We start from the raw sequence: 12,231 nt of genomic DNA, 5'->3' as shown, positions 1-12,231 counted from the left end.
CCACTTTGTCCACCGAGGATGATCTTGAAACATGGAACAAATGAGTTAGTTAGTCTTCATCTATGTGATTCCTAATCTTCTATTCGTTGTTCCCTAGTTTGAATTGGTTAAGACTAGGGTTCTGATGCATGGTCATTATCGGTGTCATACCTTAATTTTGTTGCTAAGGAATCCAATTTTGACTGACAAAGGGGCGCGCCTTTGGAGTGTGTTCCAACACTCCGAAGGGTATAAATAGCGGGACCTTTCAATTAGAATCGATTCCTTGCGATGAAAGCAAGACTAACAACTGTATCAAAACCGAATACTTCATCATTTCTCAATAGTGATGGAGTAATACGACATGCACTAAACTAAGGGCACGGGACATTACAAAATTACTGGTCGCAGTGATGATAGGTCCCGAACAGAGGAAAAAAATGGGTATACCTGTTTTGTTGCATCATGGAATTGGCTGAAATTTGCACAGTAAGTAGAAAAAGGTTCCAACTTATGGTCTACTGAAACAATTGGAACAGATTGGCCAAGTGGTTCCGGTTTTATTCCGAGTTTCCGAAAGGCCATCCGGGAGAGAAAAGTTAGCAGTCGTCTGGAACAAGGTGGAAATCCACAGCAGCAGGCATCTATGGGAAGTGCTGATTAATATTTTAACAAAACCAACCCACAACCTGGTTCTAAATATTAAGTGTCCACCGGAACGCCATCCGGTGACCCGAATTAACCATAATTGTGTATTTTTGATCAAAGTATGCCTTGATTATTCTCTGCAACTATATGACATTAAGTAAAATGATGAACAGACGACCCGCCGAAAGGTTCGGAACACCCGTAAAATTGATTGCTGTGTTGTTCTGATACTATATGGAATGTAGTAAAATGGCGATTTTTTATATATAGTAAAGTCTGGAACGCGCAAAAATTGGTCAACTTCAAATTGGTGTATTTCTGTTAAAAATGCATAAAAAAAACCTGAAATGCTGCATTTTGAATATGAGTGTATATTGCAATAATTAGTTTTCACCGTTTGCTTTCCAAGCAAGAGGAGCAGCGTGTCAAAATTTTGCTTGCCTAGCAAGAAAATCCAACGTTCTCACACGCCAAGTTGGCAAAATTCCTGGATGTGGCCAAATCGACCGTGACAAACGTTTTAAAACTGTTCGGGGAGCGTCTGTCGACCGCCAGGAAGCCTGGAAACGGCAGCAATCGTAATCCGGACGTGGCAGTGACGACGAAGAAGGTGGCGGTGAAATATAAGCGGAATCCTAACCTCTCCATCCGGGACGTTGCTGGCAAGCTCAATGTCTCCCATACTACTGTGCAGCGGGCCAAGAAACGAGCCGGGTTGTCGACGGTTAAGAAGGTGAAAGTGGCGAACCGAAACAAACACGCCGGCAAAGCAGCGGTCCCGAAAGCTGTATACGAATCTGCTTACAAAGTTCAACTGTGTCGTCATGAACGACGAAACTTATGTCAAGGCGGATTTCAAGCAGCTTGCGGGACAGGAGTTTTATACCGCATCAGGAAAAGGGAAGGTGGCTGAAATTTTCAAAACCATCAAACTATCGAAGTTCCCAAAAACATATCTCGTCTGGCAGCCCGAAAAAATGTTTCGTCTGGCAGGCCATATGCACCCTCTCTATCTCGATTTAGATAAAATACACGACTTTTATGTCTTGAGCAAAGTAGTTTCTTACAATTTTTGCTATAACTTTGCTCAAGACCTTAACCCTCTATCTCGACATTGTGAAAAAATTAATTTTTCATATCACTGTTAGGGAGATTAATCACATAATTCATATCATCCAAAGAAGAAGCATGTCATATTGTCGTAGTCATACCCATCAACTTTGCCCAAGGTGACATTATTCTAAATCCACTCTTCACGGTGCTATTAATTAAGAGCGTCAAATTGGACTTTTAAACCACTGTGCAGTGGCTGAAAGTGTCTTAAATAAAGAAAAAGAAGAAAAAGTAGCCTAGCCTACACAGAAAAAAAAAAATTTGAATTTTAAATATAGCTTAAAATCTCCCTTCGTTTGATTTTGAGCTATACTTGGCATAAACAGCGAAATCGTTTAAAAGTTTTCATACAATATTGCTAATTTATGCGATATTGCGCTTAAATTTACACGAAATATTCCGTAAATTTATGCCAAACCTAGCGTTAATTTTATGTGCGCTATATCTCGTAGAAATTTACATGAATTTTTCGAACGGTGTAGTAGGGTAGAGAACTACTTCGGCCTAATCGCCCATTTTGGGCCTATCGATCAGAAAACTTCAAATAAATCCATGATTTCAGAGTTAACAAGTCAATTATGCGTTTGGTACGATACTTTAGTTAATAAGCTACCGAACGAAGTCAATGAGAACGAGTGATATGAACGTTTGCACTCATTATTCCCAAAAACAAAGGAAGCGCTCCGACCGATTCAATTTTTATCTTCATCCGATAGGCCGAAGTGAATTCATTGTCGTTTCAAAGGCGTTTCAATGCGTTAGGCCGAGTTAAGAATCCGTAGGCCGAGTTTGGCGTCAAGAAGCAGTGTTAGACTTTTGACAATATCTCAACGATTAGTTTCTTTTTATCAAATCTTACGGTACATATGGAAAGGTAAATAAATTTGGATGTCATTAGCAATAATAACATTCCGTTTGGTACTAAACTGCTTAAACTGCTAGATTAAGAGAGACTAAGTGCGGGTTGTGCTTAATAGGCCGGAAATGGGGTACTTAACCCTATCAACAGCCCGGTCGAATTTGAAATTTTCTCGACTATCATGAGTATAGAGCCAAAGCCAAAGTAAGAAGGAAAAATATGACTTCATATATCCATGTTATTTGAACGCTCAATGTTTGTGTAGATATTGTCAGTCCGGATACACTAAACACTAGTAGAGATTTGAGAGATACACGTCACCTACATATTCGGATGTGCACAATGTGTTGTACTCTAAATATTACTGACATCAAACTATGGTTTGTAATTTCTTCGTGATATGATACACATCACATAACGAGTTTTTAGGAACATTTGGCCAAACTCGGTATCATTATATATTACGCCCGGTATATTACACCCAAATAGTAACGCAAGGTTCTTAGCAGCTTCTAAGATTCCTTTGGCCGTCTTGGGATTGCTAGAAGCAGCGCACATACAAACCTAATCCCCTAGCTGGTTCTCCAAATCAACACTATTTCACATCCATATTTCTTGCCGTGGCTTCCCTTAATTTGTGCGTGAAGTGTCGTTTTCTGTGCCTGGTACGCTATACTGATGCAAAATTTTACATTTTCGCTCCACAGTGCTCAAGCGATTCCAAATTGCCTCCCAAGGTTTGGTAAGAAACTGACTGTGCACAAACCATTTGAAGTTTATTGGGGAATTACTATGGGGAAACCAAACTTTTTCTTCGTAGTCTTATATCCTTCTTCCATATTGCACCGTTAAAAATTTCTATAGCTATTCTTATGGAAAATTTTCTCAGCTACAACTTTGCGCAATATTGTTTTTAAGCCAAACATTAAATTAAATAGTTCATAATTGTTTAAGAGATTGATAACCTTATGGCATGATCAAGCAACTTTTTTGTAGGCAACACTGTATTCTGCAGTGTGACATAGTAGCCATAATGTTCAAGCTCTATTTTGCGCGCCGGAAATACCAGTGCTGTCTGCTGAGCAGTTGATTGAGCATAATCATAAGACAATAGTGACTTGAATCATTGATAACTTTTGATTTTTACATTTTACCGAAAAATGGTCTTGAACAAAGTTTTAGCTATGAAAATTTACTACAAGTACAGTTATCAATTTTTACAGCATAGTAAGAGGGTTCATTATTAGATAGATATAAATACAAAATTTGGTTTTCCCATAGTGATTTCCATTCAAATGGTTTGTGCCAAGTCAGGTTCTTACTAAATGACTTCAAATTTTGGAAGGCTAATCAGGAACCAAATTGGAACACTGTGGAGCGAAAATTTTAAATTTTACATCAGTCTACTGGTACGCGGTAAGTGATGTTTTTTCACCAAAGAACAGCCTCTTGATGATTTTCGACCGTATAACTCTTTTGTTTAGCCATTTTTTCAATCGAAGAAACTGATCACTCGACCAAAACGAAATCGAGTTTCAAATCAGCTGCTCATGAAGGATGTAAACAAACCGAAGCGCACCTAGCGGCCGTCTTAGGAAACACATTGGTCCAACCATCATCATCATCATCATCATCAACCATCATCATCCAACCATGATCAAATTTATTTATTCGAATTTCGTAAATTATTCAAACATTTTAGTGAAACCAATGGATAAGTGTCGTACTAACGTGTTGTTTACATCTTAAAGCAGTATTATACTGCATGAAAAAAAAATGTAAGAAATAGGGTAGAGCGCTACTTCGTCGTAATCGCCCATTTCCGTTCTATCGATCAAAAAAGATCAATAATATCAATGATTTCACCGTGCACAAATCAATAATAGGTTCGTTCCGATGCGTTAGTTTAATAAGTCCTATAAGAGCGCATTGTATGAATATTTACGCTCATTGTTCTCAAAACAAAAGAGGCGCTCCTAGCGAATCCCCTTTTTCTACGTTTATCCGTAGGACGAAGAAAATCTAATGGTGTTTCAATGCGTTAGGACGGAATTGAAACTCGTAGGACGAATTTAGAATCAAGAAGCAGTATTAGATTTTAAATAACATCTCAACAATTTGGACTCTTTATCTGTAACCTTCGAAGAAGTTTCCACCTAGAAATGATGGCTTGGTGAGAAATTTGAACTAAGATCTACAGGAATATTGTCAGTAAATGTAAATAATCATGCAAAGAAAGTTTGAATTATATAAAGAAAAAGACGATTAAATGCAATAAATGAAATTAAATTAAATTTTGAAATTATCATGCTGAAAGAGGATATAATTCGTTGTCACGCTGTCCTGAAAAAAAAAAACAAAATCAGAAGACTAGCATGGTGCAAAAATATGGGATGTGCTGCCAAATGAGACGGATTGTATCTCTTTTGAGCATTGTAGAAGCAGCTAGGGCCATCTAAAATCTAGGTAGTGTTAGGGCGACTCGCATGTTCGAATTCGACCGGGCTGCCGATACTCGAACCCAACTGCTCGAACGCACGAAGTGAGCCGAAGGCGCGCAGACCCAGGCGATCGAGGATGGCGTGATGATCGTACGATGAGCTGGAATGCTACCTAACTTATCTTGGCAAAGCTATATAAGCTCACTTCACCCCCACAAAACTCTCTTAATCCTGGGAAGTGAAGTTATACGGAGTGTTTCAAAAGTTCGACAAAATTTTCTAAAAAAAAATCAGAACAGAAGTTCTTTTGCCGCGTTACCTTTGATCGGTCGCTAAACGTCAAGGAGTGTTCTCGCGTTCGAGTAACGTTGTGCCCAATTCCAACCGTGTTCCGCAAACTTAGAAAGTGGTCCTGTGAATCTTTTGGACATTTTTTGGCGTTGGATAACGTCTTTCGGCAACATACAGGGGTACAAAATTGAAAACAGTCATTTTGGATGCGTTACGAAAAATTAAAAGATTTTGAACGATAATAACTCAACCGTCTCTCGATAGATTTACGAGATAATGGCATCAATCGATTGGAAATATTTCTAGCAATTTGCTGAATGTTTCAAAACTATTGATTTCATTCTGTAAACTATTGAAAAATGGTTAAAAGTAAACCATTGTCTAAAGATGGTGAAAATCAATTTATTTTTTATATTCTTATACTTTCTCCAACCGAGACATCAGATGCGAGTATCTGACACCTCTGATATTTTCTGTTCTACTATATAAGCGTCCAACAAGGTCGCCCGTTCCATCATTGTCTATCCGATCGTCGACCCAGCAGCAGAGCAGCAGAGTAGCGGAAGCAGAGCAGCGGCAGCAGAGCCTGGGGGCGAAAGGGCAACTACGCCGAGTGTGTTGGTGCCAATGCTCCGGTATACTGGGCCGCCGTCATGGAATGCCCAGCTGCTGCAGTTCTCAGTCGGTCGTATTCACCGTCTGCTCCGCAAGGGCAACTACGCCGAGTGCGTTGGAAAAATGGCCCTTTTCAGGGCCACAACATTATCAAGAAAGAGTTTAACGTACGTATGCGAGTATCTGACACCTCTGGTATTTTCTGTTCTACCAACAAGGTCGCCCGTTCCATCATTTTCAACAACATCAGCCCAACAAAACGGCCCTTTTCAGGGTCACCAAACTTTCGCAAAAGAGTTATTAAGGAATATTCCTAAAATATAACATACACAATTAAGTACAACACATAACAGACGTTATCCAACGCCAACCCTGCGGTCGTATCTAGTATGCAACCCTTCCAACTTTTTTCTAAACGACACGTGTTGAATTGCGTGCAGTGATAGTTTGTAGCTACCGGTCAGAAGCCAAATAGTTCCGGAGTGCTATCCACGCTAGACCGCTTCCCAGGCTGTCGAACGGACCGTCCGTCACCATACGGTCCTCTCCAAAAACTCCAACAACGCACCGTACCATCGGAAAGTGCGAAGAAGCTAGCGGTTTCATCGAGGAGGCGTGTTTGGCGGTCGGCCGAGCGCGGAAACGAGGTCAGCGATCCACGTGGTGCACCACCAACGAGGCAGCGGTTGCAGTGAGCAGCATCAACGAGAGAACAGTGAGTCAAAAGTGTCCAAAAAAGTTCCAATTCCATTTTGAATAAATTTTTAAAAGTTTAAAATTCAATCTAATTTGCTTACGTTGCGAACATCTTTTGCATGCACCAAAGAAATCGATCTAGTGTGGTTTCCTTTACGATAGTTGGAGTGTTTCGCCTTGACTCTTTTCCTAGCGTGGTTTTGTGCCGACCCTGAGTTTTATTATTTGGTGAGCTAGTCCGGCAAACTAGTAAAGACGGCCGTCCCGGCAACGGGTGGAAGTCTTCATTAGTTACATATCATATCCAACGGTACGTATGGAAAGGTGAAAAAATTTAGAAGTCATCTTTGACAAAAACATTCCATTTTTTGTTCAAACTCGTTCAGAAAAGAGAGATAAAGCGCGGATTGCGCTTAGTAGGACGGAAATTAGATCAAAAACCCTATTCCTTTTTTGTATGTTTGAAAGTAAGGCATCATGATTAGCTATTGCGTGGAAAGTGAACTGTTTCGAAAACACATTGAAATTCAATTATTTTGAAGTGTTTTCAATAAAACATACATGCAAATTGAAGAAAAAGAGTTTTGTTTAATAATAGTAAAGTGATCTTTGAAAAAAAAAAAAAAAAATTAGCGAAGATTGACTAAACTAGCGATTGAAAAAATAGGTCCAACCATCATCAGTTTTTGCATAGGTCCAACAAAAATCAATTACCCTACTGCCAATTGATTTTTATCGAACTCTCATGTGAGTTGAGCTTGCTATCTTAAGGTTAAAGTCCGAATCCTTTCCCTTCCTCGGGGGCATTCGGAACGTATCTGAATGTGAAATTGAAAAAAAAATAAACATTCACTTGGTCCCTTTTGTGTTGGCGAGAAACACGACTTTAAAAAAAATCATTGTCGGCGAATCAAAAATTATCTCGGCAGCGCACCGACTAAAACATTCTTACAAAAGCCATTCAATCGCGATCGGAGTGCATCGGAGAATATGTCCCAAGCCGGGTGTGAGTTGTGTAGTGTGTGAAGATGCGGACAATAGCCGGATGGTCTGCTGTGACGCCTGTGGTCTGTGGTACCACTTCAAGTGCGTGGGCGTTGATGATGGAATCATGGAGAAGGATTGGAGCTGTTCAGCATGTGAAGCTAAAAGTGCAGTCCAGAACCCATCGATCATCATCACGGAACCTGTATTGAGTGGAGAGGATCAAACGTCATAGAACAAACAAAAGCAAAACGATCTACTCAAAAATGGATCAGATGCGGGCTAGGTTCGATAATCAGCAGCAGGCGTACGAGAAGTTACTTCTAGAAAAGAATCGCGAGATGCAGAATGTTCCAACCGGTGTTCTTGTACCGAATTCAAATTCAACAACGCTGGAAGGTGACAATCTTTCAGCTGGTGACCTGTGTAGAGCGTTCGAGTAGCTTGAAGAGATGTCGAGAAAGCAGGACATCGAACGAAGCGCCTTGCAGAACTTTTGAGAGTGATGGAAACCAGCGTAAGAGAACCTGTTCGAACGAGAAATGATGCCTTTAACGAGACTCATGAACGCAACAGGAGTCAACTCTCCGTGCGGCATGCAGTGGCGAAGGAACTACCCACTTTCTCGAGCCACCCTGAAGAGTGCCCTTTATTCATAGCCACTTATGAGAGTACCACCAGAATGTACGGTTTCAGTGGGGAGGAAAACCTACTTCGCTTCCAAGGTAGCTTGAAGGGAAAAGCTCTTGATGCAGTGCGGAGTCGTATGTTGTATCCAGCAGGGCTGGAAGGTGTCATCAACACGCTACGTACGTTGTTTGGCCAGCCAGAAGTGATCGTCCACTCGCTAGTCTGCAAGATTCAGGAAATGCCAGCACCGAAGACGAAGAAGTTAGGAACTCCGATTGATTTTGGTGTTGTAGTCCAGAATACGTGCGCAACGATCGTAGCCTGTGATTTGAACGAGCTCTATGTAACGTGGTACTCATTCAAGAACCTGTTGAAAGACTGCCACCAACTGTGAAGCTCGACTGGGCAAATCATCGTCAAACACTGACAGCGGTCACATTATCGGAATTCAGTACATGGTTGGGTACGCTCGTGGAAGTAGCATACGTAGTAACGGTTCCGTCGACGATCGGCACGTACGTTGGTAAACCTGAGAAGCGTGATCGATAAGAGGAAGTACATGTGCATGTCGAGTCAGTCCATGGTTCAGCATCTAGCTACAGTCCAGCATCATCAAGAGGGCTACTCCAAAGCCAGCCAATAAGCAGTGCATTATTTGCCACGGAAGATGCTGCAGTGTAGGATCGTATAAGAAGATTCAAGAACTGGACATTGGAGGGTGATGGTAAGCGCTGAAGCAGAACAAGTTGTGCCGGAAGTGTTTGACGAAGGATTTCGGAGCGTGTGCGGTAAAGCAAGCTTGCAGAAGGAACGGTTGTTCATACATGCATAATCGGCTGCTACAAGATGATTCCAGATATCAGCCGATGCGTTCCAGTGCTCCTTCAAGGACGAGGAAAGTCTGTACGCGTATTCGCCTTTTTGGATGACGGTTCATCAGTGACGTTGATGGAACATAGTTTGATGAGAAAACTGGATTTCGAAGGTGAATCGTATCGCTTGTGTCTGAGCTGGACAGCAGATCATCAACGCCAGGAAATGGACTCCGTGATGATTGCGTTAGAGATTTCTGGAGTGCATGATGCGAATACCAACTGGATTCCAAAAGTGCGCACCGTGGATGATTTAGCTCTACCGCGGCAAACGCTTGCGATGGAAGAATTAGCGCGAAACTATCATCATTTGGAAGGCATGCCGGTTGATGCCTATTGCAACGTCCGACCGCGGATGCTCATTGGAATGGATAACTTCCGCTTGGGTTATGCGCTGGACAGCAGGGAAGGACGCAAGGAAGAACCGATAGCTACAAAAACACGCCTGGGCTGGATAGTGGTGGAACTTCACAGCACACCACAGCTTCCACGTGTGCCAGTGCTGCAAGCGGAGTGACGCAGAGCTCCATAATGTGGTTAAAACTTACTTTTCACTGGACAATACTGTCAATACTGGAGCAACGAGCCCTTTTAAACCACTTTTATCAATGCGCTACGGTTTCAGGATCAGTTTCCGATGGCAGCTGAAGCGATAATGACACAACATTACGTTGATGATATGCTCTCTAGTGTGGAGACGGAAGAAGACGCGATAAAGCTAGCAAAATATGTCTGGTTTGTTCACGCACAGGCAGGGTTCGAAATACGGAATTGTTTGTCGAACTCAAGTCGAGTGCTACGAGAGCTAGAAGTAATGCCAGGAGAGAAAAGCCTTAGTCTGCCGAGCGAGATGGGAACGCAAAAAGTCCTTGGCTTCTGGTGGTGCGCCGCTAACTATACCTTTAGCTTCAAATTATCGTCAAGGATTAACGCCGAGTTACTTCAGGGTCTCATTGTACCAACGAAGAGGCAGATCCTAAGTACACTGATAATGATCTACGACCCACAAGGACTACTGGCACACTTCCTAGTGTTCCTGAAAATATTACTTCAGGAAATTTGACGTAACGCTGTTAATTGGGACGATCCTATCATGAACGATCAGTGGGAGAAATGGCAGACGTGGTTATGAGTTCTTCCGCAAGTGGAGACCGTCAGCGAGCCTAGATGTTTCTGGATGTAGATGAGCACTCGCGAACGGAATGCATCAGAAAACGGGTTTGTTGCAGTTGCCTACCTGCGATTTGAAGAAGATCATGTAGTGCAATGTGCCCTCGTCAGCGCGAAAACACGGGCAGCTCCATTGCGATTCGTGTCAATTCCCAGACTAGAACTTCAGGCAGCAGTAATCGGAGCCCGCTTGGCGAACAACATTCTGGAGTCACAAAAGCTTAAATCTACAGAACGGTTATTTTGGCCAGATTCACGCCCCGAGTAGCACACTTTCATCACAATAAGTTATAGCAACTTTTTTATGACTGAAATAAGTCGTATATAAGTTTCTACAATTGATTTATGACAAGCGTGCTACTAGGGGCAACGTTCTTTGCTGGCTGATCTCAGATCACCGAAAATATAGCCAATTCGTAGCGGTGCGAATAAGCGAGATGTTGGAATTGGAAAAAAAGAATGGATCCCATCAAAGCTGAACGTTGCTGACGATGCCACGAAATGGCAGAGGCTAGCGGATCTTTCTCTTGCAAGCCGCTGGTACCGTGGTCCTGAATTCCGCTGGGGATTGAGAGAGAAATAGCCCGTTGCTGTGTCGAGATTCGATAACACCGCGGAAGAAAAGCGTCCGCATGTACTACACACCACTCCGTCGAACGTGCACTGTTCAGGTGGGAAGACTTTTCCAGATGGAAACGTTTGCTGCGCCACGTGGCCTTCGTAAAGCGATATCGATCGAATCTACGGAAAAGTTTATCGAAGGAGCCCATTGTCACCGGTCCGCTAACTCAAGAGGAGCTGAGAGAGGCGGAGTTGTTGATTCTAAAGTCGGTGAAAAATGCTGAGTTCACCGCGTAAATAGTCCTGTTGCAGAACGCGTTGTCGAGGAGTAGTTGACTGTATGGACTTAGTCCGTTCTTGGACAAAAGTGGACTACTGCGAATGAAGGGCCGCATAGACGCTTGCGAAAGTGTGGTCGAGTGTACGAAGCGCCCGATGCTGTTGCCAAAGCGTTATCCAGTTACAGACCTTATTATAGCCAGTATTCACCAGCAGTTCTGGCTCATGAACCAAATTAGACGTAGATTCTACGTACCTCAGCTATGATCGATGTACAATCGTGTGAGATCACAATGTTAGCACTGCAAGAATCGCATGGTAAAACCAATAGCCCCAGAAATGGCCGCTCTACCCCCACGCGTCTGAAAGCATTCTGTCGTCCCTTTTCCTATGTTGAAATCGACTATTTCAGTACAATGTACGTAGTCGTCGGTCAGAGGACCAAAAAAAAATAGGGTGTATTGATCACCTGCCTCACTGTCCGAGCAACACATTTTGAGGTTGCCCACAGCCTCACATTGCCCGCTTTGAAGTACTACTCCACTATCGGTGAGTCACTGGGGCAAAACGCCAGACAAACAGACAGGAACAGATCAAAAGAAAAGGCCGATAATGGAAGAAGATGTGCCAAGCGTATTTATTTAAATACACTAAACTAAACCTAGAATCACTTATTATAAAGCTGATACCAGAGAATCTACGGGTACATTCACGAATATCTAAAAAAACACAAAACTCATTGAAAACAGGTAAAAAAATGATAATCGTAACCTAAATTTGTAGAAAATTTGTTATTCATAACCTAACCTAAGACAAGACGGGACACTAAACTTAAGTCTCTTTATACATAAACCATTAAACTTACAGTAAACTTACCTAATTATCGCTTACGAATATTTTAAATTACTATGTTCTACAGAAACAAAGACTTATACTACTGTACAATTAAATTTTTGTTAGGAATGTTTTAACGTTATCAATTTAAATACAACGTTCAGAAAATCGAAAATTTGTCTCTTTCGTTGCAATCGCAACAGGTCGTTCTATAATGATGCTGAATCTAAATCAACTGGTGGTCATGCATGCATTAGGC

The sequence above is a fragment of the Ochlerotatus camptorhynchus genome, unplaced genomic scaffold (assembly GCF_037179485.1).
Source record: "Ochlerotatus camptorhynchus isolate MF236.1 unplaced genomic scaffold, CSIRO-AGI_Acam_v1.1 ptg000087l, whole genome shotgun sequence".
NCBI classification, from domain to species: domain Eukaryota; kingdom Metazoa; phylum Arthropoda; class Insecta; order Diptera; family Culicidae; genus Ochlerotatus; species Ochlerotatus camptorhynchus.
The sequence above is the reverse complement of the archived record's forward strand: the minus strand, read 5'-3'. Positions refer to the sequence as shown.